At 46.4% G+C, this 27,175-nt stretch overlaps 1 protein-coding gene across 14 annotated transcripts in view; it reads right to left on the reverse strand.

Annotated features, from left to right (window-relative positions):
* Inpp4a (inositol polyphosphate-4-phosphatase type I A) overlaps positions 1–26,419 on the reverse strand; it is a 126,823-nt gene extending 100,404 nt beyond the window's left edge. For 11 of the 14 annotated variants that reach the window (XM_034521193.2, XM_034521194.2, XM_034521192.2 and 8 more), the window contains exon 1: positions 26,169–26,392. The gene's annotated coding sequence lies outside the window, so the exon portion shown is untranslated. Of the gene's footprint in view, positions 1–12,983; positions 13,008–26,168 lie in introns of those variants that run through there. The other 3 variants (XM_034521195.2, XM_076915046.1, XM_076915047.1) reach the window with 2 other exon arrangements.
* Between the last annotated feature and the right edge of the window lie 756 nt (positions 26,420–27,175).

Here is a 27,175-nt window from a genome sequence, read left to right on the forward strand (position 1 = left end):
TCACTGCCTCATAGAAGCATGAGGAGGGGGATGGGATGGGAGGTTTCTGGGTGGTGGGAGGAAGTAGGCTAAGGGGATAAAATCTGAAACGTAAATACTACAACCGATTTTAACAAGCGGGGAAAAAAAAGTCTTCAGAACTAACATCTTTAAAAAAAATGTCAGCCCCCTGGGGGTGGGAAATTTTTTTTTTCTCTTGATACTAAAACTTGTTCTGAGAATTGTATATTGCAGAATACACAGCCTTGGTGTATCTACTCATCAAGCAAGCATACTGAGCAGACCTGCCCAAACCTCTGATGTCCTGGAATTCCATCTGGATTCAGTGAAGACACAGCATCAGAGGCTTATCAACTTACTCTTCCCCCACCCCTCTGCTAAAATCTCAACGCCCTTAATCAGCTTGAAGAAGTTAAAGAAGAGTCAGCGCCCCTATTCCCTGAGCTTGGGGACTAATGTGGTTAATAATGGTCTGTCTTTCTAGGGAAAAGTAGTGGTTTTGTTGGAACAGGGGGGATTAGCTAGGACTTATTGCATAGCCATAACCTATTGGTAGAAATCTGTATAATTATTATCAAGATGAAGTTATAATTTCTTAAATGGTACAAAATTTACTTTGACCTCAAATTTAAGGTTTTCATTGGTACGAGCCTCTTATTAATATAAAAATGAGATGAATATTGATACACTCATGGGCATTGTGCCTGTATAACACATTTAGGAATACAATGCCTAGACCCAGCCCTTTTTTAACTTTTTTAACTGATTTGGGATGGTTAACCTATGAGTTAAGGGACTATAGCAAATTCATGGCTTTGAGTTTATTGTTAGGGTGTTTTCCATATTTTATTTAGAAATAGCTGAGAGGAGTGAACAGACAACAGTCCAGGTTACCTTACATGGATAGTTGGTTTTCAAAACATCAGAAGTCCATAGAACTGACGCTACATATATTTATATATTAATGTTCATATTGATTAGAGACCTGTCTGCTCCTGACAGCTTCCTGTCGTGGATTCTAAGAAGAAATTGAGCATCCTTGGAGTTACTCCAGTTGTGTGGTAACAGCCACTAGGCAAGAATTGCCTCTCTCCATCTACAGACAAATTACTGTCCAGAAAAGGACACACATGCAGAATAGTCGACTGATTATATCTGCCTAGACAGAGTAATCAGTCCTTAATAATCCTGCATCACCAAGGTCTGTCAGATGATTCTGGGCCAGAAGGCTGAAGATTTGATGCTCCAACGTTCGGTAGTATAGGGGCTTTTCAGGTGTTCAGAGGTCTCTATAAATTGGCTAGGTTTTAGAAGCTATGCTTTGTGCTTCCCACAATTATAGTTAACTCAGTGCTGGATTTCTGATGGGGTTGAAAACTTATAGCTATTTACAGTAAGAGAAAAGACTTGAGTGGATGGTCGTCAGCTGACATTCATCCTAAAGCCAGGTTCAGAACTAAATGTTTTAGTTAGGATAGATGACAGAGGTGCTGGTTAGTCAACAAAAGGATGGACAGGGTATTAGGACTATCTTGTACCTCACTGGTACAAATTGGCATAATTATGCTCTAATTGTATTTTGAGAGAAAAGTTTCATTTTAACAGGAAGGGTGATGTGTAGGAGGAGTACTGAGAGGAAGAAAAGGAGTAAGAAGAGGAGAAGAAGAAGGAGAGGAGAAGCTAGGTGATGAAAGAGAGAAAGAGGGGGGAGACAGGGAGGCAGATATTCATGTATCTCCACCAGTCAAAGATAGTTGTTATATCTAGGTTGGTCAGTGGGTTACACCTCTGATTGAACAATTCCAAACTTATAACGCTTATAATTAACATTATTTTAAAACAATGTATAAATGCAAAAAGGAAAAGGGGACATGGGATAGGGGTTTTCTAAGGGGTGGGGGAATGCGGAAAGGGGATGGCATCTGAAGTGTAAATAAAATATCTAATAAAAAAAATTTAAAAAAAAAAAAAAAGAGCTATAACTATAATGACTAAGACCAATTCTGCACCTTACTTAGGCTGGTGCTATTGGCAGCAGAGAGGCCAGGCCTCAAGGCACCTGGCTGAAATGGCTCAGTAGCTCCAAGAACACCTATGTACACGTGGGCAAGAGCAGGAACAAAATGCCCATTTGGGTCTTGTTTGTCACTTGGTAAGCCAACCTGGCAGATATGGCACTCAATCTGGTGATGTGCTTGGAGTAAAGGGTCATTCGGTACCAGCTGGAGTCCCCAACCCAGGGGACTTCAAAACAGGTACAAAGCGGATCTCTCGGGAGTGTCCATGAAGTAACACAGCAAAACACAAACACTAGGCTTCCAAGTCTAACAACCTAGAGGACATACTTCCATGTCAGGATTCTGCCTTTAAATAAATCAATTTAATTTAGTTATAGCATAAAACTTTTAAAGAGCCCCGCCAGTGGGCCTCAGCAGCTGGAGGGCCGGGAGGTGCTGTGGGATACTGCAGACTCCAGAGCCATCTCTGAGGCACCTCCAACTGTGCCCATCTCTGACTTATTCCACACTGCTGTGGCTAACAGACAGGAGACCCTCAACAAGAGGAAACCCTACACCTAAGAACCAGCTGTGACCCTGGCTAACTCTGGAGACTTGAGCAAGGCCCTCACCCTTCTAGGCCTCAGTTCCCTCTTCTGAAACGGGAGTAGTTCTGTGTGCTTCTCAGCACTTCCTTCTTGCTGCAGATGGTCTGTTCTGAATGTCCATCATTCAAAGGCCCACCACAGACCATCATTAAGCTGACCTGAGGCTGCAGGAGGTGCCTGGCATCTCCCTCAAGAAGCTACCATTGTTTCCAGAGGAAAAGCTACGCGCAGGAGACGATATCCATGGTGGATTGGTTTTGCCACAGGCAGTGCACACCCACAAGAAGTTTTACTCTATCTCTTTCTCCTAGCAGTTACATTGGATGCTAAGCCAGGGCTAGACCTAGGGACAGTAGAGATTTCTGCCCATAGGGTCAGGTCTGTATGTGATGCTCACTCTACTGACTCTCCCATGACCTCATGGAGACTGTTGGGGCATGCTGGGAGGAAGGCCAACTGTTTGCCTTGAACCCTCCTCCTCTGTCCCCAAGGGTTCATGCCCATTCTTCCGTGGTCTCCAAGAGTTACAGAAATGGGCCTCACTGAAGGAAAGACCACAAAAATGGAAACACGAGAGATGGAAAGGGGACCATGTTGGTAGCCCACAGCCCAGTCAAAACTCTTCTTCACTTTCCTTGTAGGGCACTAAACAAAGGGCAAGGGGAGGCAGGCTTTTGACACGGTCCCAGCAGCAATGCCACAGCTACAGGGCCTCTACAGAGCCTTTAAAGGTCATCATGCCTATTTCTTCTTAAGTCAGCTCACACCCTGGCCTAGATGTCCTGGCAGCCAGCCTGGCATAGAATAGAAATCCAGGTCTACAGTCCTGTACCTCATGGCACTGTATAGTCTTCTCAGGGCTTCTTGGACAGTGCTGGAGTTGAGGAGGGTTAAGGCAAATTCACCTGTGAGGTCAACAATTATCCTGGAGGTCCTCAACACTTAAGAGATATTAAAGAAAGGGGCTGAGGCTTGCCAACCACTAGATTCAGCATTTCAAATCAGTTCAGACCACTCAGCAAACAAACATCAAGTTTCTGTGCCCAGTTCCTGACCAGTTTGCCTTAAACCGAGAGGCCAGAACCTTTGTTTAATAGCAACTCGAATCCATCCACCAGGGTTTTAAATTCCCCCATGTCTCAGAAATGCCCCGCATGTGGAGGTGCCATAAAAACCATAGGTGTGACTTAAAAAAAAAAAAATCACACTCCCACCTGTTACATATTTTAATTCTGCATTTTCATATGATTGAGCTTGCCAAATTTAAATAAAAGGTTTTTCAAAACTTATACATTCTTAACCCTTCTCTTTCCTGACACGGAATGAAGGGAAATGATTAAGCAATATTTCTCAAAGAATTTGGGCAAAGATGTCATACATGATTGTCATTTATAGTAGAACCACAGGCAGGCAGACAGACAGACAGACACACACACACACATACACACACACACACAAATACGCAGTGTTTCTAACATCTGCAGTAAACGTTTATTTTAGTGTAACTTTGAATGGAAAATTTGGTCCAAACCATTCTTATTTTGGAAACTACAAGTCAGCAAGGCTATAGCAAACAGAAGCATAGGAGTGGAGACACAATTCTTAGAGCACAGCCCTGAACCACACTGGCCAGAGGAAGCACCAAGGCAGTGTCCTACTCTGTCCACCACACCCTCCTTGGGTCTGTCCCTTTGGTGTCAGGCCACAAAGAGAAAAGGACTCACTAAGCCTGCCTGGGTAGGGCCCAAGTGCGCATGGCCCTATCTCCTGGCAGAGGGGAAGGGAGGGAAAGGTCACTCTGAGATACAGCCCATACCCTCTGCCTCCTTAGGGCTCAGAATCAGGGGAACATCTAGTGAGGAACGTAGTGGATACGGTTGCTTCTGTGTCCTTCAGTAGCCACCAGAGTCCGCTCTCTCTACCTAGGCCAGAGTCCAGTCCCTTGAGGACAAAAACCACACACTGGGCAGCAATTTATTTACAACTGAAAAATTCCATCCTGGAGAGAGGCTCAGAACACTCCAGGAAATAAGTTATAACTTAAAAGGTTCACACAGCCCATCCCCAAGGCTGAATAAGAACCAGCCATTTGCCAGGGAAAGGGGACTCCCCAGCCTATCCCAGAGCTACCTGGAAACTGCGCCAAGAGAACAGCAGAGAGGCAGCAGCTTCTCAGTCTTTAGCGCCTTCATAAGTAACTCTTCACCCATGCTCTCGTAAGCACACTGCTTCACTGTGTTAGACTTGGGAGGAATTATCTCTCTGGTCTGTGGTCAGTACATTATCTGTGGTGAACAGGCAGTAATGTCTCCTCGAGAAGAGCCACCCAATAATAAGTTGGGGGGAGGGGGGGTCAAGACCTCCTGGAAGCCATAATCTTATATGCCACAGTCAATGTAATACTGACCAGCCAGACACAGTATATCCTTATAGCCTGTCTCCTTTATACATCTAAGACAAACATGAACCAAGGTCAACCTGGTCTAGAAAGTGAGCTCCAAGACAATTGGGGCTATGTAGAGACACTGTCTCAAAAAAAAAGGATAAGGCTTTGTTTGAAGCTACTAATGAGAAACATCATCACCTTTGTCATTAAGAAGCAGACTCTGCAAGGGCCCCCTCACCTGCCCCACTTCAGTGCCAGACTAGGCTGCACCATTCACTCAGAGCAGCTGGACTGGGTCCTGCTTCCACTCACAAGCTGTTAGTGGCAAACATGGCCACTGGCCTAAGAGGGACCTGAAAACAGATGTGTGGACACCCGGCCTTGTGTAACTCCTGTCCCGCATCCATGTCATGGCAGCTGAGCCACCTCAGCCAAGACTGCCAGGGAGACCTTTTAAAAAACAAGTTTGCTGTTTTGTTTGAGACAGGGTTTCTCTGTGTAGCCCTGGCTGTCCTGGAACTTACTCTGTAGACCAGGCTGGCCTCAAACTCAGTGCTCCACCTGGCTCTGCCTCCTGAGTAGTGGGATTAAAGGCATGTGCCATCACTGTCTTTTTAAAACCTTGTTTGCTACTAGGTATTTCTCATTTTACCTTAGGTATATGAGTGTATGGAAGTGCACTACAGGTATGAAAGTGTCCTTACATTCATGGTGCCCACAGGGACCGGAAAAGGGAAGAGGATCATTTGGAACTGAAGTTACAGGTGATTGTGAGCCACACTGTGAGTGCTGGGAACCCAACCCAGGTCCCTCTGCAAAAGAAACAAATGTTCTTAACTGCGGAGCCATTTCTCCAGCCCCTGCTGGTTCTGATACGAGGTCTCACTATGCAGCCATGCCTGACCTGGAACTCACTCTGTAGACTGGTCTTTAACTCACAGAGATCCAACTACCTCTACCTTCCACGTGCTAGGATTAAATCACAGTTAGTCATCTTTAAACCATTTCTACTGGTTTTCAGGATAGGTTACACCAAGAAGATGATATCTCAGCAAAAACCTAACGAAGCTGGGAGCAAGCCGTGCAGTCCTCTGACAGGAAAGAAAGGAGGCTAAGAACCAGTGAGGGCCAACCACCTAAGGCTAGAAGAGGAGAATCAAGTTGGAAGTGGACTACGGAATGTTCCGTGGGGTTAGAGGACAGGTCAGAAATGTCAGGGGTCTGAGGAGAAAGAAGGAAATCATAGTTTAGGATCATCAAGATGGCTCAGTGGGTAAGGGTGCTTGTCAACAAGCCTGGACCCCATATGCTGGAAAGAGAGAGCTGATCCCCACAAGTCATCATCTGACCTCTACTTGTACGCTACGACAGATGTGCACACACACACACATGTACACAGCAAGAACATACCCACTCATGCACAAAATAAATGTCCAAAAAAGGTAAACAATAATTTGGCAAAGGAGTCAGGCAAAGTACAGGTTCAGGGTCAAATCCCATAAATTTAGTGCACAGAGCCACACCCAGCTGCTCATACACCTTCTGGAGTGCTTATGTTTTCACACACCTTCCCGGGGTGCTTATATGCTCATACACTTTCTGGGGTGCTTACGTGTTCACGCATCTTCTCGGGGTGCTTATGTGCCACAGTGGAGGAACCATGACAACCCAAGTGGTCCACAAAGCCTGCAAAATTATCTGGCTCTTTACAGAAAAAGTGAACCACCCCATTGTTAATGTACAAACCCTCTAGTTCTCTCTCTCTCTCTCTCTGTGTGTGTGTGTGTGTGTGTGTGTGTGTGTGTGTGTAAATTCAGATTCCATCCCCAGAACTTAAAGAGAGAACATGGCTATTCTGACACCCTAGCTGCCTACTCATGTGGACTCTGAACTTCTGGCCTCCATCTAGGACAGTGAGAAAGAACATTACTGGTGTTTTAAGTCACATTTGCTGTAGAGGCCACCCCCAGGAAATGAATACAGGGAACCAGACAGGAAGTGGCTATGAAGCAACTCTTTCACTCCTTGGCACATGATAGAAACTCAGGAAATCCCACCTAGTAAAGACAGCCCTGCCACACTCCCTGAACCAAGTTTCTCTCCAAAGAAGGCTTGTGCTGTGTAGCAAGCTCTGTTCTCTGCAAACAAAAGCTCCTTCGTGTGACTTGTCTAGCTTGATCCTGTCTTTAAAAGGAGTGTCCCAAAGCTGCCTAAGGACTCAGTTCATTCCATAGGACATGATTTTACCACAGTCATGTCTTCATACCTGCTACAATTAATTCAAACAGTTTGTAGATGAACTGTGCTATGATCTTGTGGAGCAGACCTCTTTATCTCAGGTCCTTCAGGTATTAAGAGGGGACCTGCACTTACCCTCCCGGTAAGGGCGCCCACTGGGAGTGGCAGGCTGAGAAGCAGAAGACAGCACTGACTAGCATTTGACCCTCAGACTCCTCTTCTGCAGTGTCTTTCCATGTGAAGAGCTTCCCTCTCCTCCACAGCCCTCTGCTGACTTCTTCAGCCTTTGCTCTAGGCACCTCAACTCTCCTTTTCCTTCTTGAGGAGTCCACATGTTGAAACCCACTGTGTGCAAGAATTCCACTTCCTAACTGTTATCAAGTCCCCCCATCCTGCAGACTGTAGCCTCAGCTTCCTCTGGGTTTTCAAGGATAAGGTCTTGTGATCCTGACAGCCTTTCTGCTGTCTGCTCTGATCATGACTGTGCTGTCCCAGGGATCCTGCTACCCGGCTCTAATCTTCTTCCCTAGCCTGCAATGTGATTGACATTTGATGGCCATGTCTCTCACTGAGCCACAAAAGCCTTACCACATCAGGCCCAGGGTGGAGCCCCAAACCTCAAGAGAAAAAGTTGTTCCCTTCTTGAAAGCCAACATTTGACCTGGTATCTCTGCACCCTTTCTCTGGTGGGTCAGGGCTGGGTTCCCTCCATACAGACCTTGTGCTCAAAGCTAGCTGACACTCCCAGAGCAGGAAGCTGACAGTGGGTACAGAGTCAGGCATGGCTGGGAGCAAGAGACAGCTTAGTATTCTTTGTGTCCCCATTACCAGCACTACACAGGGCAGACCCCAAAGGGCCAATCTCTAAAGTGTGCCAAGCTTCTACTCGCCCAAAGGCATGCACGGCTCCAATCTCCCCTAAGTCCCACACAGGGAGGTTCAGAAGCACTCTCATAGGTGTACTCCTGTAAGCTCTCTGCAGATGGTTATCTGTTCTGCTCTCTGGCATATCTCTAGGACTGCAAGAGTGACTTCCCTTGTGCCCCCAGAACTACCTGCTAAGCAAATGAGTAATGGCCAGGTGTGTGTCCAAGACTGCCTTCACCTCAGTCCTGAAGGTCCTCACAGAAACCTTCTGCTCCTGTGACACTGCTGTGATGACTTTCCATACCCACCTGTCATAAACTGCCATGCTCTCAGAAGGCAGGAACTGAAGGTGGCAGCCTCACAATGCTCTGCTGTGGATTTATGATACCCTTGCCTTCAGCCACAGTTTACACTGGCTGAGCCACAGATCTACTAGAAGCACACAGTCAATACCAGCCTCAGCCAGACAACACTACTGCAGGAAGCCTGGCCATTCTGGCTGTCAAAGAGGTCCTTCCTTTGCACTTGGCATGGCTCCACTGGGGACAGGCAGAACAAAGCCCCTCAGAGCCACTGTTCTTAAAGCCGGGGCCAAAGACATCACTGACAAAGTTTATTCAGGACACGGGATTATTTTTTAAAGGTCTATGTAGTCACTAAAAGGCACTGTTTTGAAAATGTGTAACTAGTATCCATAAATAACAACTAACCATTAGCTGCCCTCTGTAATACACAAAAAGTAATAGACCATTTATAACTGAAATAAATGCAGAGGCACTAATCCAGCCCACACTGTTCTCAAAGCCAGAGTGAGACTCAATCCTACAGAGCTCTGGCTCCAGAGGAGGGGGAGAGGGTACAAGCCAGTCTCTGACTGCTAATATACTGGTAGCAAGCACAGGCTGGAAAGAGCCTAGCACACACCCAAAGAGAAGACTGCAAACCTCCTTGTACTTCAATGATATATAGTAATGAGGAAAGTGAAGTCCACACAAGTATGTAGTATGATACTAAGGTGTGAAAAAGTGGTCAATGGATACATATGCATGTCTAATACAGAGTTTCACAGACCACATGGCACTTGTGTCTTCGGGGACGGGAGATGTAGTACTGTATATTACAATGTGCCTATGTGTATATGTGTGTGTGCATGTGTGTATACGTGTGCACACACATGCATGTGCAGATAAATAAATGGAAGAAGTGTGTGTATGGGTACACACATGCATGAAGATGCACCTGTGTGCAGTACGGAGGCCACATGTCAATCTTGGATATCAGTCCTCAGAGGCCATGCACCTTGTGTTTGAAGCAGGAGCTCAGTAAAGGTTGGACAGACTGGCAAGCCCACAATGCACCTGTCTCCCTCCCCAGCTCTGAGATCACAAGTACACACTACCAAGCCCTGCACTTTCACATGGGTTCTGGGGACCAAGCTTCAGTCTCACGCTTGCATGACAGCACCTTATTGACGGAACTATCTCCATCGTCCTGCATTACAATTTTTAAGCCTTGAAAATGTTTTCCTACTGAAAAACATAAAACACATTGTTTTCAAATTTGTCGAGTCAGGATAAGTTTGGATAGGTTTTAAGAACTCCCAAAATGTGACATTAGTGCAAAGCCACTAAATGAGAGCAGAGTGGATGTCAAGGGACGTCTCTGGAGCCATGGCACCTCCACAGGCATGAGACTCGAAGGGCCATGCCATGACTGCTAGCAATAGTCACTGTTGCCTCTCCGCTGACAGCATCAGCTGCCCTCTGACCTTCCCCTGCTCCCAGTATAGTTCATTCCTATGTCATACCACAGATAGCATAGTGAAGTCCATGCTCCAAGTCACAAGGTCCTGGATTCTTAGGTTGGAGTGTGGCTTAGCAGAACACAAAGCCACCACTGCCCCCATAGTCTCTCACTCTGAAGCCACCCTCCATAACCACAGCTCACAGGGAGGTATCAGTGTGTTCTCTCCATAAGAGATGGTGTGGCTACACATCGACACAGCACAACCTGCCCACCCCTCTTCAGAGTGAGCCCTGGGTGTTAACACTACCGTAGAATCCACATTTCGGGGGTTCTCCTCTTCCTCACAGCCAGTAGTGGCTTGGAGGGAGAGAGACTGTTCCTGCTCAGAGCAGGGCCCCTTGCATCACTTCACAGACACAGATTCAACTCTGACTCTGTACAGCCCTGGATGCCTTGTGGTGTGATTCAGCTGCCACACTGCATCACGAGACACAGCCACTCAGGACCAGTGCCCCTTTAGTTTCAGAGGCAGCCCTGAGAGGGACAAAGAACCCAGTCCTGGGAGAGCACAGATACAATCTGAGAAAGGGTCTCCTCAAACCATGAGAAGTAATATAAAAGTTTGGTTTCTTTCTTTTGACAGAGTGTTAGAATGTAGCCCTGCTGAATTTGCTATGTAGACCAGATATGTACACAAATTTACAGAGATCTGCCTGCCTCTGCCTCCAGAGTACTGAGATTAAAGGCATGGACCACCCATACCCAGCCAATGTGTGATCAATAAAGCCTCAAACTTTGCACACCAATTAGTAAGCCTTAAAACCTGTGGGATGAGTCCCTGACTGACTTCTCCATAGCCCTTGTGAAAACCTGAGGTGATAATGTCATCTCTATTGTTGCTGCTTGTTCTTTGACTTGGAAGTCTCACCAGAGAAGACACTTGCACTATCCAGAGCTCTCTAGCTGACTGCTCAAGTGGGTTTCCCCAGCCAATTTCTGCTAGGATTTGGAGCTCTTAGATGATATTTTGCTATTATCTACCTACTGCACTTATGCATGCATTTATGCATGTAAGCATGTGTGTTCACGCATGCATGCATGCATGCACGCACACACACACACACACACACGCACACACTTGCTATTTATTATTTTACTCAAGCCTGCTATAAACTTAATAAACTCAACTCATTCATTCAAAACTGAAAGTAACAGTTACCACAGATCACCCTGAGCTCACTAAGGGAGGCAGCTGCTATTTTTGGTCTTTACCTATCCAGGCTTCTCATCCCGTGTATACTTATGTGTTGGAGGGAGTAGTCTAACATGATTAAAGTTAAAAAGATGGTCAGGCCCTAAAGCAGGGCACTCTTCTGTCCCAAAGGTTCAGGAAAGCCCTCAGGCCTTAGCCAGCCAGGTCAAAGGGTTCATGTGATAAGGACATAAAAGGGCGCTGCTGAGAACAGGCGTCTGTGACCCTCAGAATAGTGCAAGGTGACAGTTTAGTTTTAGCCTGAGAATTCACTAAGACAAGAGCTAGCCACTGGTTTTGGTCCCAACTTCCTCTCCTTGGGGAGAAGGAAACCTCTAGATAAACCTCTGGGAAGAGGCTGTCTCCAAGGAGGACAAGGCTTTTCTTGCTGCTTAATTCAGTGACAGTGGCTTTGTTCATTCAATACTCAACAGTGACTATACACTTGTGGCACTGCAAGACACCATTAACGACACAAGAAATACTGAGCTATTGTCTTTGCCCTGAAGGTCACTTTTTGCCCTGAAGCCTTTTTCCATCCTAGATCCAAAATGTTCATGGAGTGTGTCCCCAAACAACTCTGGTAATCTTCTGTCTGTGAATACCAGTGCAGGACACCTGTCCTCAGTGATCTTGCCAGCCCTGAAGGAGTTACTGTGCAAGAGTCACACAGTAGGAGGAGCAAAGTTCCCAAACTGGAGCGTCTGAGTCAGTCACTCACATTACCTGCTGGCTGTTCAGGCAAGAGTGCTTCGCCTTTCGGCTGCTTCTCATTTAGCTGCCACATCCCCCCAGTTCCTCCACCCCCTCGCCAAATAGGTCACTAAACCCCATTAGGAGGAACTCTATCACACACCCTCTCCACTGGGGTGAGAAAGGCAGAAGGCTTAGCCAGACATCCAGAGTCCTGACTTTGCCTGTGGCTGGGACTGCTGGCCTCAGGACAAGTGCCTGACTGGGTCAACCCTTTCAATTGGATTCCTTGGCTGGGATAAGCTAGATCTGTAACAGTTTAGCCTGCCCCCAAGGGAGCATGGCTCCCAAACTCTCAACAATACTCTGCCTAAGCACAATATTGTCTTGACCAAGACCTCATAGATGATCAAATCATACCTGTGGCAAGCATAGCAGAACTCACTACAAATCAAGAGCTTTGATACCAAGGCCTGTGCTGACTGCCATCTTAAACTGAGATGTCTGCTGAGTATGTCTCCCACTAGCACTGAGTACGTCTCTGCCGAGCACTGAGTATGTATGTGTCTGCCGAGAACTATGTCTGACAACCAGTAGCCACACCAGGAGCTTTCCAGGGCCTTAGCGTCTGCACTCTTCTCTGTATCGCGGCAGTAGTTTTCTCACTTATGAGCGAGCGCAGGCATCAGACCCACCTCCCTCCTGGACTGGCCTCACTTTCTGCATACAAGATGCATGCTTAGCTGTCCCAACAGCCTGTGTTTCCTCTAAACAAAAACACAGAGCATCCCTCTCATGGAAGCCCGATGGCCACCTGGGAGAGCAGGCAAACATGGAAGAGAGCTCTGAGAGGCATGGAGAGCAGCACATCCACGGGGTGAAGGAGGGTGCCCATCAAGTCCGACAGGAAGAGCCTTCAAGCAAAGTGTTTTGTTCTTTTTCTAGGGGTGGGGGGGAGGTGACAGTTCTACTGTGAAAGAACGGTCTAAAAATAGTTCCGATGATTAGCTGGGCATCATCACACGCACCAAAGGCCCGGGAGGCTGGGGACGCTGTGGCTACCCATCCACCGTGGGGCAGCAGCACCCCTCCTCCATCCCAGGGCAGGACAGGGTAGAGAGCTATTGACCATTCTGACCTGTGGTAAAGGTAAAGTTAAAAGGAGAGTCTAAAAGGCTAAGAAAAACAGTTCCTACCAGATTCGCTAATTTCCATTATCAGTTCTGGAATCGCTCAGAAGGCTCAGTAACTGCAGAGCACAGTGGACAGTGTCTTCCCTTTCCTGTCTTCCTCAGTAACAAGTCTGGAACCTGTAGCAGCCCAGAAACAGAGCTGCCTGTCTCCTTGCGGCTAGGAATGGGCAGACCTTCAGTTCTGTCAAGAGACACAAGAAGTGTGCTAATAATAATAATAATAATAGATACTAGGCCTCTTTCTTTCTCTGTAGTACTGTGCACAAAACCCATGACTCCATGCATGCTAGACAGGCATGACACATGTTCTACCACTGAATTGCACCTCCATGCTTGCACACTGACCTCACCTAAACCACCTCATACAAAGCCCTCAGCCTCCTCCAGAGGACAGCAGGGCAAAGCTCTGACAGCCTACACCAACATTCAGTACAGGAAACACAAACAGTATTCTGACCAAGTCTCTCTTCTGAGTCTTTCTGTTAGAGACAACCATGCCAAGTCCCGGGGGCCTCCCCATTTTCCTTGTGTATCTAATGCACAGAGTATCAGCACCCTGTCTTCTGAGGACTGGGACAAGAACAGTACTGTTTCAGGTTTAAGCTTGGTGACTGGTCCATGCTTTCACAAAGAAGTCTTTAAATAAAGTGTCTTCAAATCTACCCAAGGCTGCAGGCTAGGGTAAGAACATGTCCCTAAGACCTTTAAGCACAAGATTCACTTTGTTGCAGTTACTTTACAAAACAGTTTCTCCCTAATATAATCCACAGTTGACAAACCTTTAAAAAGCTACCAACCCTATTTCTGGCCTGCCTTACTAGCAAGAACAAAGAAGTTCATATACCAAATTCTTGTTTGCTACCCAAACATAGCTTGGCTGCATAGTTAGTGTAGGCAAATCAAGGTTCAGGGGCACAAACAGGCCCTGGATTTGGTCATTATACTTCTTACCCTCTGACCTTAGGTTCTAAGCCATGGCTGCTAGTCCCCCTGAGAAACACCAGTATTATTCCCAATAGTTTCTTAGTCAGCCAGCCCTTGAGTATATAACATGGGTCAAATCCTACAATGCCCAATATGAATGAAACATGCAGTAATTGCTGCCCTAGACCTCGATCATCATAGTAAATCTTGTTTGAAATGAGTCTTACGGCTTAGCGCCTTCTTTGTTATCAAAGGGCCTGAATCTATGCTGAATCTAAGAACAAACTTGTATAACACACAGTGTGGCCTCACACCCTGACAGAATCAGTGCAAATCCCCAATGCAAAAGGCCAGTGTTACACAAGTCTCTGAGAAACTGAGGTTAACTTGACACCCTGGATGCACTCACCTGTCAAATCAATACCAGAGCCATGTGCAGGCACTGCTGGTTCTTATGGTTTCTTTCTCTTGAAGCCAGGACATCCGCTGACTCCTCTCTTTGACCAAAAAGTTAATACCTAGCTTAGTATTTGGATAATTTTAAAAAGTGATTAAATCATTGATATGACTCAAAACAAAGATCTTCCTCCTCTCAGAGAAGTTCTTTAAAACATCATAAACTTTCAAGGCACCTATAACAATGATCCCAGAACACATCTCAGGTGACAGCTAGGTGGACACTAACTAGACTATTAGCACGTCAAGTAAAAGCCCCTGGACCTGTGCACATGGCAGCTTTCAGGAGACAGAATCATGACTAATGTTTTCAGCCAAGTCAGCACCTCTGAGTGTGTCCTGAGCTCCTTCAGGACTCTCCTCCTAGAAGAGACAGCACCCACCTAGTAACATTCCATTTGAAGTCTGTGCCTATTTTTAATCACTTGTGCTGTAGCTAAGAACTTTAACTCTCTTTTTGCAATGAATCAAGAAATGGCTCATCGGAAAGAAGCTAGGTCACCAAAGTACCAGGGACAATTTTCATAGACATTGCAAACCACTGCGAGACTCATAGGCAACCACAAACGACTGCAGTGCACAAAGCAATCTTGATCTTTAACAAAAAGAACAAAGTGAAAGCATTCAACACCTGACTTCAGAACATACCCTAAAGTTAGAGTAATCAAAACAGTATGGTACCCACATAAAAACACACACGACTAGAACAGAACGAGACTCAGCCCACACATGTGCAGCCAACGGGCTTCCTACTAAGGCAGCAAGATCATAACTGGGAAGGCCAAGTGTCTCTAACAGCCAGAGCTGGGAGACTGAACACCCACGAGCAGAGAGGGAATCAAACTCACTTACTGCCTAACACTAAAAATTTACTACAAGAAACAGCAAAATGCTTTAGGACATAAGTGTGGAAAACTTTTTATATGCCAAAAGCTGAAAATGACCAGAGGGATTTCATCAGACTCCCTCATTTCAGCAGAGTGAGGAAAGTGATGGACAGCTGACAAAAAAAGTACTGCAAGCTCACAGTAAACAGGAGCTGATGTCTAAAGGGATTCCAATACACCAACAACAAATGACCCAATTCAAAGATGGGCAGGCAAGGGCTGCCAACGGCTCAGTAAGTGAAGGAGCTGTCATGAAAGCAATGAGGACCTGAGCTCAGATCCCGTGCACCCACATAAAAGCCAGGTACAGCAACCCAACCTATAATCTCAGTGCTGGGAGGCAGAGGATCCCTGGGGATTGATGGACAGCCAGGTTAGCCAAGTTGGCAAGACCCAGGTTCAGTGAGATACCCTGTGTTAAAACACTAGGTGAGGAGCAGAGGAAGGCATCTGACTTTGACCTCAGGGCTATACACACATGCACACACATATGCACATGAATACACATACATACGTGCACACACACATGCACACACACACATGCATGCACAAACACATGCACACACACTGACATGAACAGATATTTCTCAAAAGAGGATGTACAAATGACCAACAAGCATGTAAGAAAATGAATGTTCAACATCAGTAATCAGGAAAATGCAAATCAAAACCACAATGAAGTGTCATCTTACCCCAATTAGTTATCAAAAAGACAGAAAGTGAAACTTGAGTTCCAGCATTCAGAGGGCTGAGGCGAGATGCTGAGTCTAGGTGTTCAAGACTGAACAAAACACACATACACACACACAAAGGGGCGGGGGATATTATTCAGCCATAAAAAAAGGGAAAAGTCCCATCATTCACTAGAGAACACTGGATGACATGTCAGGCATAAGAAGGGTTATGTGTATGTGGAATATTGTACATTCTTATTGTACACTCTTATGTGTATGTGAAACATTGTACATTCTTATTGTACACTCTTGTGTGTATGTGAAACATTGTACATTCTTATTGTACACTCTTGTGTGTATGTGAAACATTGTACATTCTTATTGTACACTCTTGTGTGTATGTGAAACATTGTACATTCTTATTGTACACTCTTGTGTGTATGTGAAACATTGTACATTCTTATTGTACACTCTTATGTGTATGTGGAATATTGTACACTCTTATTGTATACTCTTATGTGTATGTGGAAACTTAAAGGTGACAAAGAAGCAGACGGTGGAGCTGGGAAACAGTTCAGAGGGTTAAGAGCACTCCCTGTCTTACATAGGACTCAGATTCCATTCCCAGCAGCCACCTGGCAGCTCACACCATCTGTAACTCCAGATGCAGGGGATACAACACCCTCTTGGGCCACCACCAGTTCTGTATGTACATGGTGCACAGACATGTAAGAAAACAAACACTCACACACATAAAATAAGATAAACCTATTTTAAATGTCTTTAAAGTAGACAATACACCAATGATTTCCAGAGCCTAGGAAGTGTTTGTGTAGATGGTGAACGTGTGGGTTCTGTTGCACAGAATGGTAGCTTCTAATATTGTACAGCACAACATGCTTACGATGGCTGACAACAACTGATATTTCAAAATACCTAGAAGAGAGGACTTTGAATGTTATAACAGGACGGTGACAGGTGACAGACATGACAATCAGCCTCATAAGATCATCATAAACGTGTTTGGAATGTTCCATACCCTGTGCTGTCAATTAGAAAGGGAAGTAACCTAGGCCAAAACAGGGTAGAGGTCACAGAAGGTGAGTGGAGAACTCGGGTAATGGCATCTCTCCCCCAGGAAGAACAGACCTCCGCCAGAGGTCAAGCATGCACAAATTATAAGGGGAATGCAGGCTGGGGTGGAGCAGCCGCTATCTGTCCGTGGGATTTGGACCTCAGTGCTGCCCTGAGTAGTGGGGAACTATCAGAAAGAGCCTCTGCAGGAAGGGATGAGGGGCAGATCCACACACATCACCCCTCTCCACCACTCACTCTTGCTACTCCTGGTCTCCCAAACTCAACTTCTCCTCTAGAGAGTGATGCCAGAGAAAGTGAAAGGAGAAGAGGCCAGAGTCCAGGGAGGCAGAGCAGGAAAGCAGCACTTCCCCAAATGGGCACTGTGTGCGTGGTGTGTGTGTGTGTGTGTGTGTGTGTGTGTGTGTGTGTGTGTGAGCCCACTGTCAAGTGGATTAAGAACACGCAATAAATACTTCACCCACACAACCCTCAGTCACCACACCCCATTTGGTCACCTCAGAGGATTCAGAGGAAGGAAAAAATAAAGGCAAGCACCCCTATATGGGCAAGGCAGGAGGAGAGTAAGGCTCAGGCACCAAGTCAGGTAAGCTGAGGTCAAAACCCAGAAAGCACATACCTGTTCCTGTCTGTGGACATGGTCTCAGTGGGGTGCTTAACCCAAGAGCAGCCCACTCACCCACCTCCCTCTCTCCTTCTAACCAAGGTACCTTGACATGTCTTAGCATGCTGCCTCATCTAATTAAGCTCTGCCCTACTTCATTATCACCTAGTCATGTGATGGGACTATTTCCTCTGACATTTGTATGTAGAACACAAAGCAGTACATGAAAATGTGAAAACGCTGGACACCTGGCGGCACTCAGTGACAGCCTTCAACAGAGTTCCAGGGAAACAGCTGGCTAAACCACTGAACTGAAAGCTGGTGGACCTGGGTTCCTCCCCTTCCTCCTCCCATCACCCACAGTTTGCTCCCTGGCCTCTGTCTTCTGAAACATTTATATCCTACGTGGTTCCTAGAGATAGGACAGACAACAGTCCTGTTAGTGCTTCTCTCTCTCTCTCTCTCTCTCTCTCTCTCTCTCTCTCTCTCTTCCCTTCCCTTCCCTTCCTCTCTCTCTCTCTCTCTCTCTCTCTCTCTCTTCTCTTCTCTTCTCTTCTCTTCTCTTCTCTCTCTCTCTCTCTCTCTCTCTCTCTCTCTCTCTCTCTCTCTTTCTCTCTCTCTCTCAGAATGCATGCAGCCCTGGCTACTCAGGAACTCGATAGTAAACTAGGCTTACCTCCCACAGAGATCTGCCTGCCTCTGCCTCCACTGTTTTAAAATGGGGCACTGGGGAGAAAGCACTGTAAGTGTGAGCCCCCACATGTGTGCCATGGCACATGTGCCCACACAGACTCATACGCTAAGGAGTTTTCCATAAAACTTTGGCTGAACAAACAAGCTCACATCCACAGATTCTGCTGCATCTTTGAGTGGCAGGCTAAGACTGAGAGCCATCATGAGGGTCTGGCCTAGGTGGCCAATATCCAGAGACCACAGCACAAAGCCGAACTAAAAGCTGCAGAACTCCCTCCAGCTGCTGCCTGTTCAGCAGCCATGCTGCCCCACCCTCTTGGCTCTGTGCTTGACACCAAAGTCAGACACCCAGGCTTTCACGTTAGTTGTAGGCCTTATCCCTAGAAAGGCCCAAGTATGCAGACAGAGTCTGCTCCTACTCATAACTAGTTTCCCCCTACACACACACCTCTAAGGTTTGACAACTCTACCAAACCCAGCAAGAGACACATTATTACAATATTTAAAATACAGCAAATAACTAAAAATGCTTACTCTTCCTGTAGGAAACACATTTGAATATGTGCTACTTTATTTCCAAAAAGTTTAAAGTACTTATCACTCAAGTGGCTTTCAACATGGCTATCCTTTGAGACACACGGTGACCCCTCCTCCAGGCTCTCTGGCCAGCTCTTTCTAGTATCAGTGAAAAGGGCTTAGAGCACAATGTGAGTCTGCTCTTCCCATTGCTTAGGTGAACTGGAATAAGACATTAGGTTGGGAAGTCAAGAAAACTAGACATCCCCCAGCTTCCTAACTCCAGGGAAAGTGTGCCAAATTGGGACACTCTGAGCACAGTGTGGTGGCTGTTACTTCACTCAGACATGAGCAAGTATTGTGCTAGTGAAACAGGGACACGCAACCGCTACACTAAGGTGAAACCAGAGTGCTACTGACCACCACTGAAAGTCATCACCACTTGGGCTGTCTCTAGGATAGTTTCCAAATCCCTCTCCAGGCCCTGCTAGCCACACTGCCAACTCACTTTTTGAGAACAAGAAGTAGCAGATCTCAATGGACCTTACATTTTAGAGCACACTCGGAAATGCCCTCAACAGAGGTCATCAGAGGGAGTCAGCCTTCAACATGCCCAGGGGACTCCATGCTTGTTGGGCCAAAGACAGAACCTGGGGCTGGGATGTAGTCCACACTTTAGTGCCAGGTCTACAGGGAAGACACAGGTCACCCTCAGGAACCTGGCAGGATGCAGGCACAAAGTGAGGGAAAAGCAAATTGGGTGGGTAAGGAGGGCACGGGGCAGAGGGGATTAGGAAGGGCAAAGCTCCTGTAGGCCTTAACCACTTGTCAGCTCACATCATGGGCTGACACCCAATGTTACTCTCCCTTTAGGAAAGCCAATCCCACTTCCAACTGGGGTAGTCTTGGTTTAAAAAAAAAAAAAAAAAAAAACTCAGCTTTCACTGGTGCCTTGCAGTGTGGCCTCCTGGGGAGCTTATAGAACAGGATTTCTGGGTCCCAATCCTGGTTTCTAAGTTAGGACCTGGGTGGGGCTGACACACTGCATTTCCAACAAGTTTTCAGGTGTTGGTGAGGCTGCTGGTCTGAGGAACACTTGGTATAAATCTGGTCTAAGCCAATCAGCACACAGCACTTATGCTACTAATGTAGGAAAAATCCAAGACCCTGTTTCCCCCCCGCCTCCCCCCCCCCCCCGCCCGAGAGCAGAGAGGAGGATTGGGATGTACCACTGAGTAGTGCCTGGCTTGTTTCTTTCCCTGTGCCTGATGGACAGAAGCATCGAACCACTGTGTCCCACCGACCCTGGCAACCATCCTGCAATCATGAAGCAACAGTAGCAGTGACGAAGACAGGAGAGAAGAATCTAGGCCCCTGACAAGACTGCTAAGCTGCTGACACAGGAACACTGTTTACTTGGCAGCTGAAAGCATCCCAGCCAGATACCCTCTAATCTAGAGCACCCCGCTTTCCCACAAGGATATTCTTCCCAGAGATGTCCATTTGCCCAAATATACTACTTCAGATGTCCAGAATTTACATGCCTAGCTCATCAGTCTTAAAAACCTGAGTCAGTGAATTACAAAACAAATCATTTAAAATGCAAGCAACCCAGGAGAGGCGAGAAAGTGGCCCACACCCTACTGTGAATTAACCAAGCAGATAATTCCTGTAACAGCGAGCCCAGCTGCACAGGGCTGTGGCCAGAGGTGCAGAGCTGCAAGTGCATGGGGTTCTTTCTCAGAAGACCTCCGGCACCCTACCTAATCAGGTACAGCAAGAGGGGTGTTGTGGGAAACAGGTCAGGAGGACTGCCGGGTGTGTGAAGCAGGGAAGGAAGGTCTCAGAAAGGGGACTGGAAGGAGCAAACACTTCCTCCACCAGTGTCCTCAACCTCCTTCAAGAGATCAGAGGGCACTTCTCTGTCTTCCCAACTCTGTCCCAGAAAACAGACATCTCATTCTTAATATGAGGAAATGGCATGAGCCTCTTTGACCCAGCCCCACACATATGATTTACCTTCCTACTTCTGAGGCCTTCACCAGGGGACCCTCACTGAACAACCCCATAATAAAAGACTGAATGCAGGTCAGAGTTTTGGGCAAACACCATCAGCCCAGTTGTGCAGATAAATGGGAATAGAGAGAGTAATCTACCTGGAGGCCTCGGGACGTTCAGCCAAGAGCTCATGAAGTTCAGAAAACAAATCTTATAATCCTTGGATGGAAATAAAGTGGTTAAATAGAAACATCAGAGGTGGAGAGACCCGACTCTGACCCCACCTGGCTTCTGTCAGCTCCATCAGGCAGGTGTCTGACCATGCTTCCCCTTAACGTCCTTTCAAGACTGAAGCTCACCACTTGACAAGACCTCTCAGAGGATGCTCAGGGACAGACAGCCTAGATCTGGCATACATGTGGCCAGAAAAGGCTGGGTTACTTTTCCTTGGGGTAACAGTTCATACTTAAAGCTGCCAAGAAACTTTCTCTGGTAACATAAGACCAACCTAGTATGAAAAACCACAGATAAAGGCTATGAACAGGTAATTCAGAAAAACTAAAAAGTTTAACATGTAAAGGAATTCAGTGATTTTGGCCATTTGGAAAACATAGTAAAAAATAATGTCATTTGGGCCATCAGACTAGCAAAATTAAGATGTCAATGTTGCGGAGTTAAGGGGAAACAGATAACAGAAGGGGTCTGAGTTACCGAGGCTTCCTTGGGGAGTCATTTGGCAAAACCATTGCTTCACAATTACTCCTTGTCCTACTGATCTACCAGGGGTTTACAAGACAGAAAGGTGGGCACCAAAAGGATCTGCTCCACAGTTAACAGGCTTTTACAGCAGAAAATTGGAAAGCACCTACCTGCCCACCAATACAAGACAATACAATGAGTTACAGCACACCCCTACTCTGGAATAGGAAGCCCCATTCTCAAAAAAAAGACAAGCTCATCATATCAGTACACAGCACTCCAGGACACAGCACAAAACTGAAAAAGCAAATCAGAGGAAATGGTATGCAACGTGACTACACTTAGGTCTATGTGAGCTGCAATTTAAACTTGTCACATTTTAACTTATTTTGAGTCACCAAGGACAGAACTCAGGTTGTCAGGCTCTGAATCAAGTACCTCTACCTGCTGAGCCATTGGGCCAGCTCTAAAAAGAGCACTGGTCTACTGAAAAGGTCTTGAGGCAATGACCCAAAGACTGGCCATGTAATAAACAGAACTCAGTGGCAGAGGCTTCCCTGGCTGCCTGAAACCAAGTTTGACCTCCCGCACTGAAAATACAAGCATAAATCAACACAATGACATCACCTTCACTAGCACAACCACAGCTGGCAGCCTGGAGTCTAAAGCTACTCTCCATGAAAGGAAAAGAGTTCAGGAAACAGCTGGTTCTGAGGCTGGGGCAAGGAAAGTATAAACTGAGTCTCAAAGATATTGTGCCAGAATGGAAAAGAAGTCCTAAAAGAATGGTGGGAACACATTCAAAGAAAGAAGCCCTAAAGGAATGGTGGGAACACATTCAAAGAAGGAAGCCCTAAAGGCCAACTCTGAGTAATCAAGAAATAATGACAGCAGCAGATTAAAGTCTAATAAATGAGGCAACATTTCATGGCCCATAGATGTAATTCAAAAAGTAAGTGCATACTGGCCAAAAGAAAAGGTATCCTTTTTAAAACATGTAGAAGGAAACAGGAATTAGAAAATCCCTGTCAACTCTAGTAAGATTCACATAAAAGGCATCAATGGGGCTCTAGCTGTGGCTGGAGTAACACTGCCTTGCATCCCTGAGAGATACATATTAATCACAAAGGGGAAAAATGTAACTTCTCAGTGAGGCCCACACCATCCTCATCAATGCATCAAAGCTAACAAGCCTAGTGTCAAGTTTAATGAGGTAGTAGGCAGTATCTTCCAGTTGACAAGGCTACAACTCTGCTGCTCCTGCAACAAGCACCAACCTGAATCCAAGTATCAAGAAACCCAAATTGAGGGGCATTGTCTGATATGGTAGTCTCCAAACAAGTCAAACATGTCAATTAAACATAAAGAACCGCTGAAAGAGACTATAGCCACAAAACACTGAAGACAATACATAAAGTAGGGTTATCTTTTAGATAAAGAACAACAATCTCTAAGATAGAACAATCTCTAAGATCTAAATAAGACCTATGAATTAAATAACTGCTGGGCATCAATGTTCATTTCCTGGGTTTTAAGTACTGTATGCACAGAATGTTTTGGGTTTTTTTCTCTTTCTTTATTAAATTACTTTATTTATATTCCAAATGTCCTGGTTGTCCCTCCCTGAGTTCCTCACTCAATTCCCCCTCCCCTTTGCTTGTGAGAGGATGCTCCTTGCTCCAGCTGACTGGAAAGAGCAAGGAAGCTCTTTGCAGTGATATCAGTGACTGCAGACACATAGTTGAGAAAAAGGGACAGAGGCTTCTGTGACAACCTCTACCCCACCCCTATCCCACCCTCAAAAGTAGCAGCCTAAACAGGAATCCATCAGAACTCTTTAAAAGTGTGATAAAGATGTTGAAGTTAGCTTTCCACGATTGATGGCTTCTGGCCCGGGTGTGGGAGGGGAATGCACTATTTTTAAGGGGCAGGCCACTGGGAGTTTGACCATACTCCAGTGAGTATAGAGACAACACAAATAGGACCTGGGTTTTTTGTTGTTTTTAAATGTTTATTTTTTATATTCTTGGGGGAGGAGGTCACAAAGGACAGGGGCAGACATGGGGGAATAAGCATAATCAGAATGCATGATGTGATATTCCCAAAAAAAAAAAAAAAAAAAACAACAATGGAAACATGTTGAAAAAAATAATAAATTTAAATAAAATTTAAAAAAGAAAGAAATCCATCTAGAAATATTTAGAGGTACAGGGTACTCAGCATCAAGTTATAATTAAGTTATTTAAAAGAAAAAACAGCAGGGTAGTTGTGGTATATATCTTTAATCCCAGCACTGTGGAGGCAGAGGCAGGTGGATCTCTGTGAGTTTGAAGCCAACTGGTCTACTGAGTGAGTTCCAGGACAGCCAGGGCTCCACAGAGAAACTCTGTCTTGAAGCCTCACCTCCCATGAGAGCATGACCCTGAGAGAAAGGTAGCAGAGACACAGTGAGATGCCAACGTTAAGAGGATCTGGACCCATTAGCTAAAGGAGCAGGGAGCAGTCCGGGGGGTTCTAAGGACTGGTCCGTGATGGCCTTTTCTTTTTTAAGCAAAGAAAGACAGGCAAAGTGAAGCAAACCTATAAGGAGTAAATACTGTCTCCCTAACATATGCTCTGCTCAGAGCCTTTGCCCAGGACCAGTCTTTGCTCATCAATCAAGCTCTGCAAAGGAAGCATGAGATAACCCAGCTTTCTCGACTGCAGAGCTGTGCTGTTTACAGTGAGAGCTGAAGCCTCCTGACACCATTAAGTAGTTGATGATGCTGAGAACTTCTCTGGAAATGGAGGCTGAGGAGGAGTTTCTCATTAAAAAGGCAAACTAAGAGTTCTTGAGACCTAAACCATAGGGTGGAGATGGAAGTTAGCTGGACCCCAGTGCTTCCTAGTCCCTTCCTTTGGTGCATTCAGGGGCTAGCTGAGAATTCTCCCGGGTAGGCAGCTGGGAAGGACCAGACACTTCCCACTTCTCCAGTGTCCGATCATTTATACAAAACTTCCGTGTCATTTCCTTAAGGTGATTTTTAACAACCAATATTGATTTTAACAGCAATACTACAAAGTATCCAGTTTCCAAAACAATGGGATAAACTATAATGTAGGGCCTAAATTGAGTCAGCCTGAAGGCCAGGGATTACCTGAGCAGATTCTGAAAGGAAAAGTAGATAGACCAAGCAGCTAAGGAAGGATGACAAGTGCTCTCCCAGCAGGAACACAGCCCTCAGGCTTCTCTGTATTTACCCAACAGCCACTCCAGTAAGTCTGCTCTTTAAGATGACCATCATAGTGACTTTGACTCTTTTCTGCGTCATGTTGACAAGACACAGGGAACACCTCCTGGCAATGCTGTGCACACACAGTACCACCCCAGGAAACAGCGTTGCAATCTCCTGACACCACCACAGGTACAAGCCAACACGCAGACCTCCTTGAATGAGCACCAGTTCCCTTTAAGGAACTGAATTTTCCGAGAGAAACCTTTTGTCAAAGTAGTCCCCAAACAAGGGCCCCAGCCCAGATCCAAAGAAAAAATTCCGACTTCACCCAACAACCAGGCAAAGTAGGACAACCTACAGCTGTTTACTGCCTGACACCAGCAATTAGATTTCAAAACAAACTCAGCTAATGAGGTTCTGTTTGCACCTCTTATAGACGAGGGTGTTGAGAACCTGAGTTAGCAAGTGACAGAACCTTCAGGATTCACACCCAGATCAGCCAGCTGCGTTCCGGACCTGTGATGTCCCCATTGTCCACACAACCCACGGGGCACAGGAGTGAACCAAGCAGAATATCACTGCAACACCCTAACTTCCGTGCCACCCCACCCCCATCCCCTTGGCTCAGAGGCCCTAACTGGCAGGTGACAAATCACATTCTACTCTTAGGCAATCTCTCAATACCAAACACATTCAGAGGCAAAGATTTGCAACGGCCAATACTTCCTTTCCTTCTTACCCAGAGAGACATTTTCATGAGCTGTCAACTCTAGGCAGGAGGAACCCACCATTATGTAATGTCAGAGGGCAGGCGACAAGGGGCAAGAGAAACCAAGGCCCATCAACGCTCCCTTCCTTCGCCCACAAAGATATAAATTTGTGTCTGACATTTTGAGTGTTTCCGTGGCCTACACATTCATGACTGGCTTTGCAAAAAGACGACCACGGATCCCTGCAAACCTCTCAGGCCTCAATTAGCTTACTAGAAAAGCCAGAGGAATATAAAATACATAAAGGAGAGGTGGGGGAGATCCTGTCCTGAACGATGCGCGGACAGAAAATGCTTGAAGAGTTGCGAGGACGCAGAGTCGGTGTTTTCTACCAACATGCATGTTTATTTTTACCCCGTGTGTTGACACCCGAGATGTCGCAAGGCCTTCAGAGTCGGATGCCTATGGGATCCAGGCAGAGATGCAGCCAGCGAGCGCGGTGTATAGCATCGCCCCGAGAAGCCAGTGGCAAGGGGACAGCAAGTCTAGGACCGCGCTCCAAAGACGCAGCCAGCGAACCGCTAGGCAATGCCACTGCCATGACAACAGCGGGCGCCACCCGACCCGGTCCCCAGGGTCTCCTCTTCCCAGCCGCCCAGCCCGCTCCGCAAAGCCCAGCACCACCGGAACCGACACGGCCCAGCTCGGCCCACCTACCTGGCGCGCCCCAGCCCGGACACTTGCTCAGCCTCGGCCTCCGGGCTGCGCACCCTGGCTTCGGCCCCGCTGGCTGCTGCCGGGTCCTGAAGACCGGCAGGGACTTGTTTTCTGACGGCCAAGCTCTGGCCCGTGGAGTCCACCCCAGACCCGAACCCGCCGTCCCCGCGCAGCCCGAAACCTACCACTGCCTTCTCTCAGAACACGGCGCACAGCCCCGCCCCAGTTCCGCCCCCTCACCGCGCATGCGCGCCCCACTCCTCGACCGACGCCCTGCCCCCTCCCTCGCCGGCTCCGCCCCTAGGAGGCCGCACCTCTCATAAGGTCCCACCCTCTTCTGTTTTGTCACCCAGGAGTAGGAGGTTTTTCTACCTTCATGTGCCCTGAGGCTCCTGCCCAGAGAACAAGTGATTCTAGAAAAGCACTGGCGGTCTGAAGTGCAGGTGTAGCTAATCCATCACTCAGTGGGCGTGGCCATCAACAAGCAGCAATCATTGGAATATACTTCCTTCTAGACCTAGTCTACCCAAGAGATAACGGTCCATAACACTTCTTCCTCAAAATTCTTTCTATAGGGAAGAAGACCAATCAGAACTTTCCAGAGATATATTTGTTTATTTTAATTTAATTTTATTATTTATTATTTTTATTGCCATTGAGACAGGGGCTCCCTGACTCTGGTGGTTTTTGTTTTAACTTTACTGTAACATTTCTATCTGAGGAAGGGAAACTTAACTGGACTAAACAAAAACACTTTTCTTTTTTATATATATATACATCATTGGTCATTTGTGTTGCTTGTTGTTTCGTGTGTGTGCGTGTGTGTGCGTGTGTGTGCGTGTGTGTATAACACACATAACCCAGGTTAGTCACCAACTATGTAGCTGAGGCTATCTTTGCGAGTTCTTCATGTTCCTGCCACTGTCTCCTAAAGGCTGAGATTACAGGTATACACTGACACACCCACTTTTATCTTCTAAAGAGTAACTTATTACCAAATGCTTATC

Source organism: Arvicanthis niloticus, chromosome 17 (genome assembly GCF_011762505.2).
Source record: "Arvicanthis niloticus isolate mArvNil1 chromosome 17, mArvNil1.pat.X, whole genome shotgun sequence".
NCBI lineage: Eukaryota > Metazoa > Chordata > Mammalia > Rodentia > Muridae > Arvicanthis > Arvicanthis niloticus.